Genomic DNA, 20,615 nt, shown 5'->3' with positions numbered 1-20,615 from the left:
TTAAGTAAAATACAGCAAATATGTACAAATGGTATGTTGCTTCCCTTTGCCTGCTTGTTTTATTACTTCAGATTTATGATGTCCATTCCTGGAGAGCGGCAGATTTTCAAAAGCAAATGATAGTGATTGCAGACTTGATCCAATGAAGATGTAGGTGAGTACATCACTGATGTGCAAGCTCAAAACCATGGCTTAATAGGTCCTTTCTCAATGCTTGCCTAACATTTATAGTACCTAAAACTTGCTACTTTTTTCAAAAAGTTCCCATAATTCTTTATGCCCAAATGCACGCTTGTTCAGGTGTGAACCTGGACCTTGAATTCCGTACTAACCAGCCCCTGCATCCTCCAGGATGTGAGTATGGACAGATCTGTTCTGCAGAGAGAGAGGATCCCCTGTTGAGGAGCAGACGTACAGCTGTAGCTTTAGCACAGAAGTTCTGGCTCTGGTGTCTGATCATGGGATTTTCTGATTTATCTAATTATTACTTGACATAAAATACAAAAAATACAAATATACTGTCCCCAGCAGGTGTGATTGTCAGGTGCAGTAGTGGATGTGAGCTTTCCCCACGCAGGTGTGGGTTTGCATTAGGAGCTGAGCAGACGGCTCCTGTGTGTGCAAATTGAGACCTCCCCTGCAAGAGACTTTTAGGGGAGCTTTCCTTATGCTTGTGCAAAATGGGTTGGGATGGAGCGGACATAACTGGGAGGACATGAAAATATGGGACTTATAGCACTAACTTGTCAAGGCACTTGGTGGATAAGCTGTTGCTATCCTGTGTTGCTAGGAAGCCCATGCCAAATGTCCCTCTGTGCTGGTGCAGGGATGGCCTGGTCTCGTTCTTGGTGCCATGAGGTCCTGCTGCTCTATTCCTCTTGAAGTCTTCAGCAACACAAAACCTTTGCTAAATTTGTTTTCCATGTCTGATTGCATATTCTCATGATAGCATTTTCTCCTTTTCTCTCAGAAATGATTATTCTCATTAACAGGGCTGTTGAAACAATGCTTTGCCCATTTATGTGCACTGCTGCTAAACAGTTCTTGGTAAGTTTGTCCTCTGCATTTCTGTGTTTCTTCAAATGTTGAATCACACTTGCCCTGACGTGCAGCTCTGCTGAACTTTGGAGGTTTTGGTACAGCTTCTTCTTGCCCCAGGTTGGGCTGAAGCAGGGTTCTGGGCCTTGAGAAGTCTTAAAAACAAAATAAGACACCCCCCCCCCCCCCCAAAACCAATCAAACAAAAGAACTCCACCCAAAACATAACCCACAAACAAAAATCTGAGCTGAACAAGAGTTTTAAGCGGTGAGGCATTAGGCTTTTCCTGTCCTTGACAGATCTCAGGACCCTTAATGACGTACGCTGTCATCCACAGCGTTGCTGGCTGTGCCTGCCCCTAAGGCACCCCTGTGGCTCTGGATGACCTCCTTGTGCTTGAAGTTCAAAGCCTGCTTCATTTCACATCAGGTATGTGGGATTTGTACAAGGATGGCTCCTGCAGCACCTCATCAGCCGGAAGTTATCAGTATGCCTGGTTTCTCCAAAATGCACATGCTAAGGGTAAAATCTGGGCCTAAATGAAGTGCAGTGTAGTGTTGGCACACTAGTAAACAGAAAGTTGTTGAAGTAAAACTGCAAGCAGCTTGATGTGGAGCTGAACCGAGGTGTGCGTGTTTGTGGGTTCAGGACTCAGCTGCAAGCACCTGCCCCAGACCACTGCAGCCTGCGGGGAATTGGTGCTTCTGCAGAGACGTTAAGGGCAGCAGCGTGTCCGTGAGTGAGCTGCAATCCCAATATATGTGGCTGAGCGCGTGGTCTGAAAGCATCTGGTTAGCTGCTGCTTAGAGACAGCTGTGCGAAGCTGCAGAGATGTCTCGGCTGCTTTTGCGTTCTTCCCCGAGCTCCAGAGGGTGCGCCTCAAACAGAGGGATCCAGCAGCGAGGTCCTTACCCAACAGGCTTGGCCATTGAGCATTCTCAAAACGTATTCCACCAAAAGTTGCAAGAAAACATGAACAGAGGGGAGGGTATGTTGTTTGTTTTCCTTCACTTCTTCCTCCTCATTGCAAAACAGTTTGGTGTGAAATTGCTAAAATGAAATATGGTAGAACAGCCCTCATGTCTCTTCTGCCTGAGTACTCAGCCTGTCACCCGCTCCCCTGGGCCTGCTGTGCTTCCTGCCCGCGGGCTGCCCGCGGAAGGGACCCCCGGTGCCCGCCTGGAGGCCTCCGGGTCCCCGGGGCTGGGCAGGAGGAGATGCGACAGGGCAGCACGGGTGCTCCGCTTAGGCATAAGATACATTAACAGTCCTGGAAAAAAGGTGGTTAACAGCTTTGCTCGGTCTTGGGGAATATATTTAAAGTTGATTCTTAACGAGAGCCACTTTCTGGCACCTAAATGTACTGAAGAAATACGCTCCCAAATGATTCGTCTGCCCTTTCCTTCTTAATAGAATAGTCTTGTGCTGAAATAAAATATTCTGTGCTAGGGGAAGATAGGAAAAGGCTGTGTGTTCCCTGTAAAGAGATGAACTTACTCCTTGTGATTGTTTCTTAGATTTTACCGCGAGCTTTAAGCCCTCTGAAACCCAAAGCTTCACGCTTGCAGGAGCTGCAGGGCCCTGTGCCTGTCAGAGCGCTCCCGTGGGGTGTCCCCTGGGCTGCGGGCTGAGCTGCTGCTGCTGCTCAGTTTTCCTGGGTATTTAACCGGACGGGGAACTGAGCTTATCTCTTGCTCATGAGTTTTACTGCTAAAGGCTATAAAATAAGTCTTCACTGAAGTGAAGCCAAATGTTTTGCAGCTTCTGTAACCTCCCCGAGTGTAGATGTTGCAAGTCTGTTGATAATTTCAAGTTCTTTACTTCCTGTCATCGCTCTGGAGTGCGCACAGACCTCTCTGGAGTTCAAGTCTGAGCATATTGAATAAGAGTGACGATGGAAGTAAAACTTATAAATCATGACATAAAAAGATGGCAAACTTCTTATTTTGAGCATTTGTATAAGGTTAGTTTATATTAATTTATGGTCTATATCAGCCATATTTCACTTTTGTCACTGTCAAGAGATAGCACAATATAAAATGTCAAGAGACAAAGGAATAGAGCTTGAATTACTTCGTACAATCACCTGAAAGTCATGCTGCTTTAAAAAAAAAAAAGTGTTTCCTTCTGTCTTAATGATACAGCACATTAGCAGCCTGGAATCCACTGGGGTTTCCAAAGCAGAACTGTAGCTCTGCCACTTTCTCCTACCAAGTCGCTCCCAGTTTTGGGATGGCTGTGGATGTCTCACGGCAGCTTTCTGTTGTCAAGAGTGTTGTCATGTTATTAGCAGGCAGATGTGGGATTGCTGCAGTGGGGAAGATGTTGCCTTGCAATCGCCAGTTCCCAAGTGTTGTGTGTGATCCTACATGGCTCCAGCCTGGGAAATGCAGACCTACCATGCTTCTGCTAACGCACAGGGGGCTCAGCTGCTACATGCAGTTTTTGCTCTGATGCAGCAACAGTTCCTATATGCAGAATTATGAAAGGGTTTTGAGGTATTTTTTGTCTGGAACAGAAACGTAACTTCAAGCATGTACTTGTGAAACTAGAAAAGTGGAGGAAAGAGAAGCGAGACTGTAAAATGGGCTGGAGACTGGGTACTTAGCTCCTGTGTCCAAAATGTGGGTCTTAGACCTACATTTTAAAACAGGAAATGCGGGGATTGGGGTAATGGAGACTTGTACATCTTTCACAATGCCAGTGCTGTAAACAACCAGCCTTCTAAATGCTCCTGGTAAAATCCGTCTCCGTTCAAGAAATTAAGGAGACTTTCACATGTTAAAGTATCTGCTACTCAGTTCAAACTCTTGTATCTTTTCTTTTTAGAGATATGTTTTCCTCTTGTTGCTGATGAGGATGTGACAAGAGCAACACTATCAGTCTTGTCTAAGTGCTAATTTCTCACCAACAGATTTTCAGAATTCTGGCATATTGAAGGAAAAACCAGTATGGAAACACCTGTTTCCTCCAGAGATGCCGTGTCTGCCCGTATCCCTTCAGGGATGTTGTATCTTCGCTGCTGTCACCCAAGAGGGGGATGGTTGTGAGAAGTCTGAGTTTGCAGGATGGAATTAAAAATTCCCTTTGATCAGTTCAGCTCCTTGAAAATTACTATAGAGAAACACTATTTCCAAAATAGTGTTATTGCAGCAGCAGAACTCTACGTCGTGTCTGGATATGAAGGATGGCTGTTGGCAGTGCTGTTTAGAAGATCACATCAGTGCGTTGCTCTGGTTCCCATTCATTCATATCTATTAGTACTAGGGTTATAACATAAATAAATCATAGCACTCCACCAAGCTGCAATAAACATATTACCCAAGCAGAAACTAGAACAGTGGGGTGGGCCATTACTGAAGATAAATGACCAAGTTCTGCTGTTAAGTGCTAAGGCTCCTGAAGCACAAGGGTGTTTTCCCAGTAAACATTGAAAGGTAAAATTAAAGTCTTTTCAAAGTCTAATAAAATTTAATACTTTTGTATTATAAGGAATATTCTAAGGAACTCCTTTTATTCTCACAAGTTTTTAGAATTTATGGTGGGACTAGTACTGAAACCACCTCTTTTGGCATCTTTATTTCCCAGGTTCCAGTATCTGTTTGCAGGTACTGTGAATTTAATATCAGTTTCAACTTTTAGCTAGTAGACTCCAAGCAGTCATGGTTAAAGTGTTGCTGGCTACAAAATAAATGTATATTATGTCTGGGGTAAGAAGGAAGAGTGGCAGCATGTTTTTATTGAAGCCTTTGGCAAAAACATAGTCTTAGTACTGCTGCTAACTTTTGCCTACAGATGAAAGCCACGAGTTAAGCAGTGCTTGAAACCTGAGCCAGCCCACCCACCAGGGAACTGGAGTCCTGCTGAGCCCAAAATAGGGATGTGCTGGGATGCAGGCACAGCCTGTAATTCATGTTAGCACAGCTCATCAGATGCTAATTCAACCATTCTGTTCTGCTGATCACATCACTCTGGGACAGTGGTTCTGCAGCATGGTCACCCCCCTTTGGAGTGGATTAACTTCAGCTGGATGACTGGAGGTGATTGTTTAAGTGAAAAATGAGAAAAAGGAAAAGTCTCATGCTTTTCAGATAAGATAGGATTTATTCTCCTGGATGAGGATACCAAGTAAGTTATGCTTGTGTGTGGATGTGTGCTTCGAGTAAGGCACAGCTCTACGATCTCTCACTGAAATGCAGCAGCAATGCACCATAGAGTAATCACATGATTACAGTCATAAAAAGGAGGTTGGGGAAAAGGCTTGAAAGAAAGTGGCAGTGACAGACTGGGGATGGAAATAAATGCTGTTAGTGTTCTTGCTGCATGTGTGTGCAAGGCTTATTTGAAGCCAAGGAGACACAAAATAAAAGCAGGGTATCTCAGATCATGTCTTAAAAAATCAAGCCTAACAAAAAAAAATAATTCTACCAAACTAACCCCTTGGGAACCACAAAAAAAAAAAAAGCTTTAGTCTTTCAACAAATAGATCAATATTGCTGCAAACTGAATAAAACAGAATAGGAGTTGTGCAGCACGTCTATCCAGCTGTGCTGAGTGCCTACAGCGAGCTGGTGGTCACAGAATCACCCAGGCTGGCAAAGATCTCTAAGATCCTCTAGTCCAACCCTTAACCTAGTACTGACAAGTCTGACCCTAAACCATGCTACGAAGTTGCACATCTGTGTTTCTTGAAGAGCTACAGGGATGGTGGCTCCACTGCTTCCCTGGGCAGTTCCAGTGCCGCACGATCCTTCTGGTAGAGAAATTTCTCCTAATGCCCAGCATAAACCTCCCCTGGTGCAGCAACTTGAGGCCATTTCTCATCTTCTCACTTGGGTATTGCTCGATGGGTGGGTGTGGGCTGACGCTGGGCTGGCTGTGGAGCTCCCAGCTGGGGCTGCCCTCGTGGGGAGCATCTGCGTGGGCTGCGGAGTACTCCCTCACGGCAGCACAAAAGAAAATCACTCCATTTCACATCAGGTGTTTTGTGCCGTTCTAACATAGCTAAATCTGTCACTGTGGATACCAGAAGATGAACCAGAAATGGCTTTGCAGAGGAAAAGGCATCCTCTGAGCTGCTGCTTAGACATGGCCAGCTGATGCTGGCAGTGGCTCTAACTTCACACCTCATCCAATCCGCACTGAAAAATAGAGGCCTTCTGGAGGTCATTACGAAGTAATGTTCCTGTTGTGGTGGGGAAATAGACCTTTGACTAATGTGGCATTTCTTTGTACATTTAAGTCACAGAAAGGTCCCCTTCCTGAAAGGTTGCTCAAGAGAAGTCAAAAATATTGTTCCTCTTTCCTGTAAATAAATGCTGTAGCTTTTGACAGCCTTCATGGATCTAACTTTAAATTTATTCTTTGTATATGCAGTTTATCAAAAGGGGTTAGAAACATCATTTTAGAACAGTGCTTTGTTGCTCTCTGAAAACATGACGTGTAAATAATATTTCCTCAAGCGTTTAATTTATACTTTGGCTTTTGAATCAGACTTTTGAAACCTATCTCTGTGTTTTTAATATACATTCATCTGAATGACCTGAATTAGCTGCTCTTGGTGAGGTTTTCTTTGTCTGAGGCTGCTGAAACTTGTGATGGGTGCAGGAGAAGTTTCTCGGTGGCAGACCAGGACTGTGCCCCTTCTCCGGCACCGCGCTCCCTGCCTGATGGGACAGGGGTTGCTCGAGCTGAATCTTCTGGTCAAAGTCTACGTTAAATATTCCTCTGGTTCTCAAAGTTGTTGAAGGCACTGCTGCATGCCACAATAGGACACAGGGCTCAATGGACTGACAGTGGAAAAGCCAGTAAGCTAAGTGACTCACGAGCAACTGTGGCATTAAGTGCGCTTCTCTGTTAATTTGTGTCTCTTTGCTCCTTTTTTGGTACCTAAGTAATGTTAGAAAAGGTTATTCATTTCCTTCCCAAAGCAGCTGGGGGCCGGGGTCCAGCTGGAACCCCCGAGCCTGGGGGGGCAGCCGGGGGGGCACGGGACCAGCAACGTGCATGAGGCTCACTGGGGGCACCCCGACTGCTGCCGGCAGGGCACGCTGCTAGGACGCTTCCACGTGTCGGATCAAGGGAGATGTACAGATTCTTTTTTTTTTTTCAAATTAATCTAGCGGGAGTTGATTTTTTCTTTTGTACATTAATCTAGCAGATGCTAATGTCTTCGTTATAGATCTTAGGCACTAAAGATGGCAAGAATATTTCAAGACTGGGTTTTCACATTATCTGGAAAAGTATATTTTTGTGAAAATATGGTCAAAAGCAAAAAGGCACCAATGCATTTGAGTGGTACTGTCCCAAGCATTTGATGTGACAAGGGTCTTTAGAACCATATTTTACTTTGCTCTTAGTTTTTTTTCTCTCCAAAGCAAGAAACTGAGAGCTCCCAGTGTGTAAAAGTACTCCAGCCCCTGAGGGGTTAGGTGCCTGAGTACTTTAACAGCTCTGTAGGAATGTGGTTTGAATGATGAGATATATGGATTGTTTTTCATCTTAAATTAGCTATTAAGTGGTGTCTGGCTTCTGTGGATGAAAAAAACCAAAAAACAACACAGAGGGAGATTGACCCATCCTTTTTTCCAGGCTGGCTGTTCACCCAAGCAGTAGTCTCTGGAAACCCCCATCAGATTTTTCTCTTTCTCTCAGTAGCACCTAAAGTGAAACAAACGAACGAAACAAAACTTGATAACAGAAATGATGAAACAATTTATTTTGAAAATTGGAGGCTCTGGCAGCAGGCTGAGTCTCTCCGCATGGGCTCGGCCTCGCACCCAGCCAGGTAGCTGGTGGTTTCCTCGGGGTGTAGCAGCTGCTGCCCGGCCTTCAGCTGGGTGTGCAGGTGGCACAGGGCTCCCGATGGCATCGGCGTGCTGCTCTGCCCTCCCTGTGCCCCTGCCTAGCGAGGTGGCCTGAAATAACAGGGACAGAAATAACTGCTTTTCTGCCATCAATCTCGTCACTAGTGGGGGAAAAAAGGATTTAAAAATGAAGATCTTCCGGGTGCTTTCACTGTCAGCATATCTCAAGGCAGCTTCTTGCAAACCTCTCCCTCTTCTCTTTGTTATTCAATTTTTTGGTAGTATTTCTTCTGTTAAGTTTATTTTCTGCAGTGTTACTAACAGCTTGCAGTCTTGTGGTTCTGTGGGACGGGAGTTTACCCACCCCTTGCAGGCATTCACTTTTATTTACTTTGTCAGAAGCCCATTTGGGGTTTACACTTGGAAAGTAAGCATTAACAGGCCTGGGTTTCAAGGAGGTGCTGCACTGGTGTTATATGAATTTAACTTTTTTTTTTCTCACCTCCTATGATTGTAAATCTATGTCTGCTTTTACCTTAATTTTATCTTAAATGAATGAAAAAGAGGCTTGGTCTATTAAAATGTGGCAGTTATAGATACAGTACCCAACAGCGTAAGGGCTCCCTTACCCTACAGCACGCGGGCTCTGCAGCAAACACTGCTGCGGACGTGGCACAGCTAATTGCAGAGTGTTGCTGGAGTGGCACCATCATCTCTGCTGATTCCATCCAACTGCTCATGCTTAGGCACAGTACTCATTTCAGCTTTAAAACAAGAACCTCAGGACTTACTCTTTCTCCTCCTTGGAAGGATCCCTCCTGCGTGCCCCCCGTGCAGGACGGCAGCCCAGCTGTGTGCCCTTTCCTCCTCCAGCTCCTGCGCCCCGCGAAGCATCGCCTGCAGGGAGCGGGGCTGCCCACGCAAGGGCAAGCTGCCTCTGCTCCTCGGCACCAGTCCTGTGGGGGATTTGGTCCCGTCGGTCTGGAGCCTTTGGGCCTGCGTTGGCTTCGGTTCATCGATGAGGCGTTGACGTTGCAGCTATCAGCGGAACAGCTGTAGCTTGGGTTTATAAGAGGTAAGGACAATACTTTTTTTTTTGATAAAGTATCTCAAACTGGACTTGCCGAATAAGTCATGCCTCAGATAATTTAGTCCAGAATAAACATTTTTGCATAGGCATAAAGACAGGGTGCGGAGAGGTGTTGGCAGGTGCAGCGAAGGGCAGCATCCCTCGCACCGCCCTGTTCCCATACCCCTACGGCTGCGGCTGGGCTCCAGAGCCACAGCTGCGCTGCACAGCCCCTGGCAGTGCTCCTCCCAGCTGAAATCAACCTGTTGCTATACCTTTAATTTTTATTTTTTTTGTCTCCTTGCTAGAATGGAATCAAACATTGGGGTTTTATTTGTTTGTTTGTTTAGCAAGGGAAGAAATAAAAACACACCCAATATATTTCTGCCATAAACTTGCAACCTGCCAGTAGTAACTGGCTGGTGGATCTCAGATAATACTTTTCAAGGGTTTGCTTTCTCTCATGTGTTTACAGCACCTCCATTTCATAGAAGGAAATGGATATAAGTGCAAGTAAGTGGTGGAGCATTTAAAAAAAAGGTAATGAGGTCAGGACGATAAGGTGTATCTGCTGCTGTTTTGATACAGAAGCGAGGTGACTATTGCTGAAACGTGATGCTGGAGAGCTGCCACGCATGTCCTTCTGTAGCTCGCTGGGTCTCAGAAGAGCACCAGTGAGTTATTTCTATGGATTCAAACACAACTCTGGTCTGTGCTGTTCCAGCTGACGTCCCCAGGTAGGAGAGCAGGAAATCAATAACTCCTGCTGCTCTCTCGCATTTATTGCAGCTTCGTTACTGGCAGGGGATATTGTCTCATTGTTTTCTTTTGATCACCTGGTGACGATGTTCCTGGAAGTTTTGATGTTCCATTAATATTGACAACTTTTTTTTTTCTTTGCATTTTCCCTGCTGCCTACTTGAGAGGTTACATTGGCTTTTCAGCATCTGTGTCTTCCCATCTGGCTCAGTGAACCTTGGGCAGCACAGCTGTTATCAGAGCAAACAGGTATTTGGGGGTTCAGCGCTTACTGATGGCCAATTTTTCAGTTAGTTGAGCTCTGCGTCCATCCTGTGTAACCGCAATTACTCCAGTTTTTTAACACCCCATCTATTTTCTTAATGAGAAATTATTTTCTTCCTATCTAAACCCACCTTTTCATTTCACTGCTGGTTAAGAAAGTGCAGGCAGTGCAGGCTCTCTGACATGAGCATCAGGTGACACCATGGCATTGAGCATCAGCTGTTATTATAGTGTTATCTGGGGACCAGGGCATTTTAACAGCATAAGGCAGTATTATATTTGGCCTGAAGAATCTTTGGTACTACAATGGAGTGAGAAGAAACAACTGTTTAAGTTGGCATATTTGCTTGACAGCAAGAGGTGAGAGCATCTGGCACAGACCAAAATTTGGGACCACTTGGAGTAAAGAAATGCTGGTGAAATTCTGTCTTTAATGTGTAAAAGAGTATTTCAAAGGCATGGAAGTGCATGCTCATGCGCCTTGGAAATAACATCTCAAGTTTGACAAACTTTGGGGTGGGGAGAGGGGAAACATTCCAAATGTATTGAAAGCCAACACTTGTTATCAGTATCAGCCTAAAGTCAGGGTTGGCTTGCTTTCCTGAGATTTTTTTCCTTCTCTTAAGAGAAAAAGATATAGAAACTCAAGTGGCATTTGGCCAGCTCAACTGACAGCTGTCTTCATTTGTATCTGGGTTGTTTTTATCTCAGACCAAATAAAGTGCCATAAACAGATTATACGCTGAATTTTGGAAGCTGACTCCAGAGTGCCCCTGTGCTGCTGGTGGGATGGGGCTCCTGGCCGGGTCCCATGTTCCCCAGCTTCCAGGTACGCACAGCTGGTGGCACCTGGGGCATACCTGGTGGCACCTGGGTGGTATAACTGTAACGTGTATGGGAACCCATCTGTTCCTGCTATCTGACAACTTTTTTAGTGTTTGTCTCACCGCTCCATGACTAATTGGGTTATGTTCTGGAATTTTTCTGTGATCTGTTTTCTAGTGTTATTTTTAATACAATGTCAATATTTTAAAAGAATTCAGAAAACATTTACTTTAACAAGCTGCTCTTTGAAGCTCCTCATGCAGTAGCAGCACTTGTAGTACATTTCTGGGGTGTTTTCCCAAAAAAACCTGTCACTAGTTTGCATGGGCCAAACATACTTGTGAAGGACAGTAGTCACAAAAGAACTGAACAAGGCTGAGCCTTCAGAACAAGGCCACGTAGGTCCTTCCAAAATTCTTGGTGCACATGTGAATGTGCAAGGAATAAAATACAGCCAGAGCATCTCCCCTGTAACATCTCCTCACCTTGTTTTCCAAGCGAGCAGGTTCACCGGTGGAGTCAAATCCCTGCTGACGCTAAAAGTCCCCGAGTGTCTCTCATTCTGGGCCCAATTAGGGAGGAATTGCAAAGCACTTTCACCTGGCATGTTAATATGCTTCTCTTACTTCTGAATTATGAGCAAAATGTACTTCATTATAGGTGCTCTTTTGCTTACCTTCCAACATCAACTTCTTCCTAAGTCTTTCTTTCATTTGTTGATGTGTTACACAAAACGCAGAATCGCTCTTGGGCAACTCCTTAATGTAGGCAAGCCTTGAATGCATGAAACCTTGTTATCCAAGTTGTGGGTAATCTGAAATTCATGTGTTTCCCCTGAATCCAAAATTCATATAGAAATTAAATGTAATCCCAAGCGCTGGTTATCTGAGTCCTTCAGACATCCCTCAAGACATACAACTAATCAGGATCACTGGTATGCAGCATTTAAGCATCCTAATTTTATTCAGTCAGGAAAAATATCATTTAATAACAAAAACCATAGCATGGTAAGTCAGCTGGATCCTTTTAGCAGGCTTTAACATTCTCATTTTCTTCTTAGCATTTGCCATTAGGATCAGTGAAAAGGATTTGACTCATGCTCTTCTAGATACCCCTCTTTGGCAAAGAGTGGCAAAATCAAATCTGTAGGTTTAAAAATCAGATCTACCGTTAAATTTTCAGAAAGACCTACCATTTTGACAAGGATTTTCTGTTTTTTTTTTTTTTTTTTTTTTCTTTTAGAAGCTGATAGCAATATGTATTAGTAAGCACACATTATTCAAAGCTTAGCTTTGTTGAATGACAGCTCATTTCACAGTTTACTGAAACTTTGTGTACATCTTTTTAACGCCAAGGAGGCGAACGTAGGAGAGGAGGACAGCACCGGCGGAGCTGCAGAGCAGGCGGGAAGCTGTGTGCTCCCGGAGAACCCTGGCAGCAAAACGCTTGTGAAAAGGGAACGTGCCTCAGCAGCGCTCGCCCTGGTGATAGGGGCTGCCCAGCCCCGGCCCCCTGACCAGCACACGCAGACCCTTGCTGCCCAGCGCCCGTTCATATAAGCAGATGAAAAGAGGCACCAAATGCTCTCATTTTTACCCTATAGATAGAAAGGGTTGTGAGGTTTCCAGTGTGTGTGTGTGTTATACAGCCCAGAAGGGCCACATCCCACCTTCGCGTCCCTGTGGGCTATTTCTCACGTGCTCCAGCAGTGAACGCGCCCTTCCTTTTATTTGGCAGTACGTTATGATTTCTGTGACAGCCCCTGCAGTGACAAAGTTCTGCCTTTTGGTTTCTTTGTTTGTTTATGTTGGTTTAGTATTCTCCGCTCGAGTCACATTAACATAGTTTTCCAATCTTTTCTACCAGACTTAGTCTGTGACAGACTTCTGTATTAGCAGCTCATTGGGAGGGATGGTACAGATGCAAAATTTAAGAAGTGTGTTATTGTCCTAGACCAAGTGACTTGTGGATATGTTTTGGCTTCTCTTTCTACCATCTCTTTCACTTTTCTAACTCAATATTTTTGTTAGGAGAATATACTAGTACTTTGTGCTCTGCTAGAATTGCTGTTTTTAGTAGAGGCATCGGAAAGCCATCACTGGGTTGTATTTTCTCCCATCAGGCCTGGACACTTTAACTCCCGAGCCTTAGTAATTCATCTAAACACGTGGATCCTGCATGCTGCCAAGCGCTGTACGTATTGCACGGCGGCGCTCCTCAGCACATTATTTAATCCAATTTTTATTCTGTATGTTTGAAATGCAGTGATGTAAAGCAAAGGGCTGAATATTGGAATAACTTGCATTAAAGTTCAAGGGCCTGTGGATAAGCTGAGGTTCTTATCAATCTGTGTTTTGCTGTCATTTCTATAATGATAATACTTAAATGGGCTGATTATACATTCTTAAATACAGAAATGTACAATTTCCTGCATGACACTGAGTGAGGGATTTGACCTATTTAAGTCTCAGAAGGAAATAAAGAGAATCAGCATTAGAGTTGTCTCCTAACATTGAGGACACACAGGCTTGCAAAAATCGCTTCTGACTTCAGCTGTTTCTGCATGTCCTCATAGCATCAGGACACCTCGGGCAGCTGAGAGCTGTCACAGCACCGGTACAGCACTTAAAGGAGTGAAAGTCCACAGCCAGATCTGCGCTTTCCAGACCCCACCTGAAATCCATTTATTTATTTATTTATTTATTTATTTATTTATTTTTCTGCAGGGAGCTCCATGGAGCCAAACCTCTCTTCCCAGAGCCGTTGCTGAAGGTAACTGGGTTCTGTGCGGGCTCCTGTCCACCTGCTACCAGGGGGCCACGTCTCAGGCCATGACATACGCTATGTTAAATGCAGTCACTGTCAGGGGAGGAAATCTGCGTCCCCTCAGGCAGAATAAGGATTCCTCCGCCACAGAGGTTTGGTTTTGATGGGGTTGGAGCAATGTGCATCATTACCTCCCTCCTGCTCCCTCTTTGAATGGTACCAGTGCACAGCCTTCATTTTCTGTTGATTTTTTTTCCTTGATTATTTCCACAGGGAAATAAAATGGAATTTTGTGTCTGATTTTGGTGAGGGGGAAAAAAAAAAGGAAAAATGATTCATAGTCAAGCTGATATTTCATTATTACTTTTCAAGCTCCTGAACAGAAAACTCATGTATTTGCATAACTCTTTAGCTACAACTGTGACAGAAGCACAGGAAGATGGCAAATCTCCAATGCTTGCACGTCGTGGTCTGCGTTCAGATTTTTGTCGTCATTCTAAGGAAATCTCAGTTTCTCAGCACTTACTAGAAAATTTGTGTGGAATACTGCTGGGTTGGAAAGATGTATGTGAACATTTGTGTGGTGGAGATAACTTAATCACGTATAGGGTGGAGTCTGTTTATAAATGACATGGGGGAGAGTTTGAAATCGTGTGTGTGAGCAGATGGTTAAACCGGACACCAAATGTTACTCTCTTTTGCTGTTTACTGCAGAAAACAGAATGGTTTAAAAGTCATGTTTTTGTGAAACAATGGAAAAATACATTAATCCCGGATGAGAAGTTATCCTACTAAGAAGAAATGCATCTATTTTAAAGTGCCGTGGCTTCTGGAGATGCGGGGAGAGCCCCGTCTGTGTGCTGGGGCTGGGGCTGCTGTGCACGCCGCTGCCAGGAGAAGACGAGCTGGGCAGGCTCCGTGGGGTGCTGCCACCCTCCTGGATGCCTCTGCACAACCCGGGTGCTTTTGGATGAAGCCTGCAAAAGCACAGTTATTTAACCCAATATATTGCCACAGTGCTTGAAGATGCACACCCCGTTTGGGCTGCCCCGGTGCCTGCAGGTGTGGAAGCAGCCACACAAAACCCGCCGTGCTCAAGGGCTGATGGCAGCACCTGCGGGACGGGGAAGGAAATCTCCAGCGACTGCTTCGTAGATGGATAAATGTCACTGGGTACATTTGCCTTGCACCAGGAAACATTGTTCTGCCACGCACCTAAGCAGCATTTAAAATATCACGATTATAATTTTTAAGTGGGCTTTTTTATACACTGGAAGTATAGATTAAAGACTACTGCATAATTTTCATGGTGCGTTGTAGCTTTTCCTTCTTTCAAAATGCAGAACAAAACTGCTTTAGAAACAGCAAACACCAGCTGAAGGTTCGCATGGTTACACAACCTAATTATAAACATTCAGTGAGCTCCAAAAGCACAGCGGAGTAAATAAATGTATCACACAGCTGAAGAATGCATCCCTTATTGTCAGATATTTAACAGTTTTGAAAGTAATTAAAAGCAAAGTATCCGTTTGAGTCTGCAATTTAGCAGAAGTTTAAATTTTATTTTATAAATTGGAAGGTAGCTGAGGATAACCCCCTATGCAAACAATGGCAGTGAATATTCAGATTTCTGGAGTTGGAAAATGAGCAATTTCTGTTGAAAAGATAAACATAATGATTTATTTTCATTCATCTTATAAAATGAAAAGCTACACGCATTAAAGAAATGACATCCCTTGTTCTGTTGTTGCAGGTTATTATACAGGGGACAGCGATGGGGACTGGACTGCAAGCTGTGGTTCCTTCAGCACGGGGAGTGAATGGACCTGGTAATTCATTAGTCCGAACGCAGCGCAGCATCTCCCTGCTCTGTTGTTTGGTTTGAGAAACTAAAGTCCATTTTACTGCTGAATTTTATGTGATGCTGGAGGAGGTATTCTTGAGATAAACAATATTACCCACCAGAGACTGATATGAGATGATAAAAGCCATTTTATTTACGGTATTTTCAGCTATCTTGTCAGTATAATGTATTGCATCATGGGAAAATGCTGGATTTATTTTAACCTTGCTCTAAGAAGTGGATTTGCCGTATACCTGTCCACTGAGCCACAGCTCTCGTGTGCTGATTTTTGATGCTGTGATTTACGTTCAGCTTTCTGGGTCACGATAGCTGTGGCAACATACTGCACATTATGCCTCTCCTAGAAGAAGAACCACGAAGACATCGTCTCGTATTTTAGTACTAACAAGTGCATTTACTTCACGTTGCCTCGGGAAGGGCAGGGGACACTCACACCTTGCCTACGTTAGGGCCGGTTCCTGCAGCCGCCCGTGCCCTGCAGCCACCGGCTCTGCCAGGCTCTGGCCTGCACCGCGCTTGCTGGGGGAAATGCTTCCTGCTAAGAAGGGCCAATTCTTTTACACAACCCAACCCACCACCAACAAAAAAAGTAGCCACTACATGATAGCAACTCCCCTGCCCTGAAAATGAGTCCATCACACTTTTAGGTAACTTTCCCCTCTGAAGGGAAGTCCATTTCCTCATCTTGCCCAGCCAGGTGGTTGGGCTCTTTCTGTTTTTTTATTCCAGAGCGTGCTGACCAGAAGCTCACAGCAGTGTGACTGGCAGCCTGCCGTGGACCTTTGCCTGGCCAGTACTGAGCACTGTTGGCATGAACCTCACGTCATTCATGGTCTTCGTGGTGATGACAAAGATAGCGCAGCACTGGGTCTGAAGAGAAATCGGCTGTGCACCCTTTGTGCCAGTGGAGCTCTGTCTGGAAGGGATTTCGTCCCAGAACGATGCCCAGGAATGGACCAAAAATGACTGCTGGTGTGGGAGGTCAGTGCTGGCCTTACTGGTGACTTTTTGTGGGCTTTCCTTTCTGGTTTGCTGTTCCTGTGCAGTCTGTGCCTCTCAGAGACAGTATTGGCATAGCAGCACGCCAACCGAACTCTGCCTTTAACAGCAAAGAAATAACTATTGTTTAAGAGGATGACTGCTTAATCATAAAAAACTGCCTCCAAATGTTAAATTCAATGTGATTCCATTTGTACCAAACTCAAGAATGAAATTTATTATTCAGTTGCAGTGAAGCCTCCTATCGAGACATTTCCTCACTTGCTCTCTGGATCCTCTCTTGTCCCTGACCTTTTCTATTTGTTTTCGGAGCTGATGTTGCTTTCAGTGAGTGGATTTTAACTGCTGCCTTTCAAGGTTTAGCAGAGTTTTGTAGAGATAAAATTTGAAAGTCTGAAAAAATTAAAAGTCTTACCAGAAGAGAAGCAACTTGGAGACACAAATAGACTGTTTTTTCCAACTGTTTTGTCACTGTGTAGACTGTTCTAGTTTAAACCTTCTCACATGTGCTAATGTAAGCTGAGCAGAATAACAATCTGCAGGTGTTTTGTTCACTTATTGTGTGATATGTTGTCGATATTAAAGGCTGTTCAGACTATATCTAATATATGAGGACATGTTTTGTCTTTTGCCCCTAATGAAACACCATAAATTCTCAATTATTTAGCTCTCAAATTCTTATATTTTAGATATTTTTTTCTTTAAAACTTTGTTTAGAAACATCTGCAGTTTTTGTGAGAGAGCCCCTGATATGCTTATTGAATCAAAAAAAAAATGATTCAAATCTAAATATATTTAATGAGATATCTGTTGGGTTGCTGTGGCCGAAGTACGGCAGGGCTGGAAACACGGCGCACTCGGTGGTCGAACGGCCCGCGATGGCCCTCGAATGATCACCCCGTTTTGCATTTCCCCTGTACGAACAAACCACTGCTGTGCTCTTCTCAGTTTACTCTGACGTGCGACCTCGATGTAACGGGTATTGGATCCTGCCCGCAGCTTCCAGAACCGAAGTCCTCGCTCTTCCTCCCTCCTTACCCACACGGCTGGGTTGTGCTGAGCTCCTCCAGCCCCGCGGGCAGCCTGGGCACGGGGGTGCCAGCCGGCAGGCCCCGATGAAATGCCATTTCACGTGGCAGCTCAGCCCGTGGTCAAAAGGTGAGACCCTAAGCAGGCACACGTCCACGTGGGGTGCTGTCTTGATATTTTTTTCCTTTCTCCTGTCCCCATGTCTCTTTAAAGCCCCTTCTTACTTTGCTCAGAGAAGCTGTGGATGCCCCATCTCTGGAGGTGTTCAAGGCCAGGCTGGATGGGGCTTTGGGTAACCTGGTCGGGTGGGAGGTGTCCCTGCCCATGGCAGGGGGTTGGAAATGGATGGTCTTTAAGGTCCCTTCCAACCCACGACATTCTCTGATTCTATGATTTAAAGAATAAAATACAACAGGTGTTTGAGATGCATTTAGGTATGTGCTGGGTTTGCCTTAGGAGACAATATTCAAATGCTAGAAAAAAATAAAGGTAAGGGCTGTGTTTATTCTAACTGGTCAGGCAGGCCGAGGCTTCATCCCCAGCCCCTGGCCAGGCCGGCACGCTGTGCTGGCACGCTGCTCCCCCGCCTCGGGAAATCGTGCCGGGGGAGCGTGCTTCTGGGAGCGCTCTCACAGCGCTAGGGAATCCTGTTTGTCTCAATGTCCACCAGAATGTTTGCTTTCTGCCTGGTATTCCAGTATGTACGTACAGAAACTACATGGCAAACTGAATTTCCAAAGTAGTTTGCTCGTTTTCTGTGATTATTAGCAACAAGCCGATGAGTTTTTTGGTTTATTTACTGGCCTTCTGCTGTGCGTTTCCCTGCTTTATCTGGCTATTCAATTTTGTTTTCTTATAGGTTGAGATGCTTACAGAAAAGACTAATTTTACAGTTTTTGTTGGGTCTTTGCAAATCTTTGAAGGATTATGTAGACTATATTTTATTACTGCGTAACAACACATATCCTGCTAGAGTTATACTGATGTTGCCATGTTGAGCGTCACTGCAACAGTTAAAATTATTTACTAACTCACTATTTACCTCACTGCATTGACCTGATTTTGTACAGGCTTCTCATTAAAAGGAGGCCCTATGCTTTTGCACTTTTCCTCTCTTTGCAGCGTTTCTTTAACCAGTCATTGCAATGCATGAAATACATACACACTGCATGTTCTAGTGTGTGCATTTTGCCTTGGGGCAGCACGATTGATCTGGCTATCTGGGCCCACCTCCCAGACAGAGCTATTCTCTCTGCCTTGCAAGAGAAATAATAAAGAAAAAATCGAATTAAGGATTTCAATGCAAAGAGGTTTGCCTCTGGATCCAAGCACTTAAAGGGAATGCATCCATCTTGAATTTTACAGGAACGTACAAGAAAGCCGGTAAGCTAGAAAATCCAGTCAAGCACACAGCAATGCTAACAATCAGACCCCAAGGATTTTATCATCATGTTTTTGCTTACTGATGATCTGTTACAAATGATTTATTTGGTAATGATTTACATTCCATCCTAAACATAGTCCCTATGATTCTCCTTGAAGAGACTTGCAAAAGTTTGGTGATGAGTTATAGGAGTTTCTTCTCAAAATGAAGCCTGTTCCAAGCAAATATGGAGACTGCCTCACCAAATAATCTAAGAAGAAAGAAGTTTTTTTACCTGTGCTAAATAAGCACATGCTCAACTACTGGACTTGACCAAGACGTGACTGCTGTTAACTTAAGAGCTCCACTAGGTAAGACTGGATGTTAGTTTGCATTTCCATGAAATAACGAAAAAAACCAGTAAGCTAGCAGCTCAGTAAGCACTGACTTTACATTTCTTGCTTTTTGTGTCATAATATTAATGCTATTTTAGATTCAATTTATCTATTCTATTTCTTCCCAGTGATATGGTTAGTAGGTTAGCATTTGAATGCTAAATCTGCCCTGGAAGTGGATGACATTTTTTTTTGATTGTCAATGCACAAATAGGTGCAGTAACACTGCTGTTTTTTATTTTTGTATTCATTTTGTTATATTGTAATTGACACTATGCCTTAGGCATAGCATTATCTTATTGTTTGTTGTTGCTGTTTAATAGAATAGTATTCCTGACAGTTTTCGCCTATGGATTTTACTACTTTTCATTCATCTCTTGTTGTTTGCTTAAATATCACAAAGCACAGTTAATTGTAACACGGAAACGTTACAATACCTGTGGGTTTGCTTGATTTCTTCCTTTAAACATGGATTAAGAGCAAGAGGCTTCATCAGTTAAGAAAAGATCTGAACAATAATGTAGGCAACACGTGCTGAAGTTTTTATCTAGATATGAATTTTAACTTACGAGTAAAGGAAAAACTTAACTCATTTATGTTTTAAAAAAGCATTATTTGTATCACATATCTGCATGTGGCAAATGTCAGTTTTGTAGTTTTTGGTGAAGATGTAAAAACTTGAGTAATCAGGAGCATTGGCAACAACTGGGGACTCAGGAAGAGAAATGAGATCCCGTAGGTCAAACTATGGAAGACAAAGTGGGAGAAGCCCCACTTCCCAACCTGTTTTGGACAGGGACTTTGTGAGGACATGGAATGCTAAGCATAGAATCAGTAAGGTTGGAAAAGGCCAACATGTAACTGATGGCAGCAGAGCTGTACTTTGGGTGTTTTTTAAAGCTTTTTACTTGGAACCATGAGAAATGAGAGATCACATTTATCTGTCTAGCAAATTTAATTTGGAATCTATTCTTGCATTTAAGTATTTAATTTTTATATTAACATTAATATAAGTAGTTGTTTATTGCCTGTATTGCTGCAGTAATTATTATTTTAGTCATATGAAGAATCAATAGCTAAAGCTTTAACTTTCAAATCCAGTTTCCAAGCTTTGTGTAATTTATTCTGCTTATTCTGCTTTCTCAGAAATGGGATACCTTCTTTAAATGCTCAGAGCCTAAAGCCATATTTTATTGAGTCACGAAAATACGTTCAGAGTACTTTGTGATATTGTGTCATACAGATAATCTTTCTATTTCAACAATTTTCCACCAGGTTGTTTCTATCTGGGTGGCTAGAAATTTCAGGATTTGCTCATTTTTCCCCTCTGCCTTAAGATGATGAGTTAATTTTATTCTAATGAGCCTGTTCTTTCCAAGGCTTAGAGTTGTGCTATCTTTTTGGAAAGAGAAATAAAAAAAACATATATATATTTCC

General features: G+C 43.7%; 1 long non-coding RNA gene across 1 annotated transcript in view; it reads left to right on the top strand.

The window, feature by feature from the left end:
* The window catches only part of LOC308197173, a 104,003-nt gene that overhangs the window by 81,619 nt on the left and 1,769 nt on the right, over window positions 1–20,615 (top strand). Inside the window, exons 5-14 of the long non-coding RNA XR_013952654.1 lie at window positions 72–154; window positions 971–1,047; window positions 1,339–1,468; window positions 8,719–8,920; window positions 9,503–9,651; window positions 9,839–9,922; window positions 10,649–10,766; window positions 13,489–13,534; window positions 13,941–16,373; window positions 17,340–19,154. This is a non-coding gene — a long non-coding RNA (uncharacterized lncRNA). The remainder of the gene's footprint in view (window positions 1–71; window positions 155–970; window positions 1,048–1,338; window positions 1,469–8,718; window positions 8,921–9,502; window positions 9,652–9,838; window positions 9,923–10,648; window positions 10,767–13,488; window positions 13,535–13,940; window positions 16,374–17,339; window positions 19,155–20,615) is intronic.

Source organism: Anser brachyrhynchus (genome assembly GCF_964034855.1).
Source record: "Anser brachyrhynchus genome assembly, chromosome: 6".
Lineage (NCBI taxonomy): Eukaryota > Metazoa > Chordata > Aves > Anseriformes > Anatidae > Anser > Anser brachyrhynchus.
Note: the sequence above shows the minus strand (reverse complement) of the source record. Positions and strands in the feature narration are given on the sequence as shown.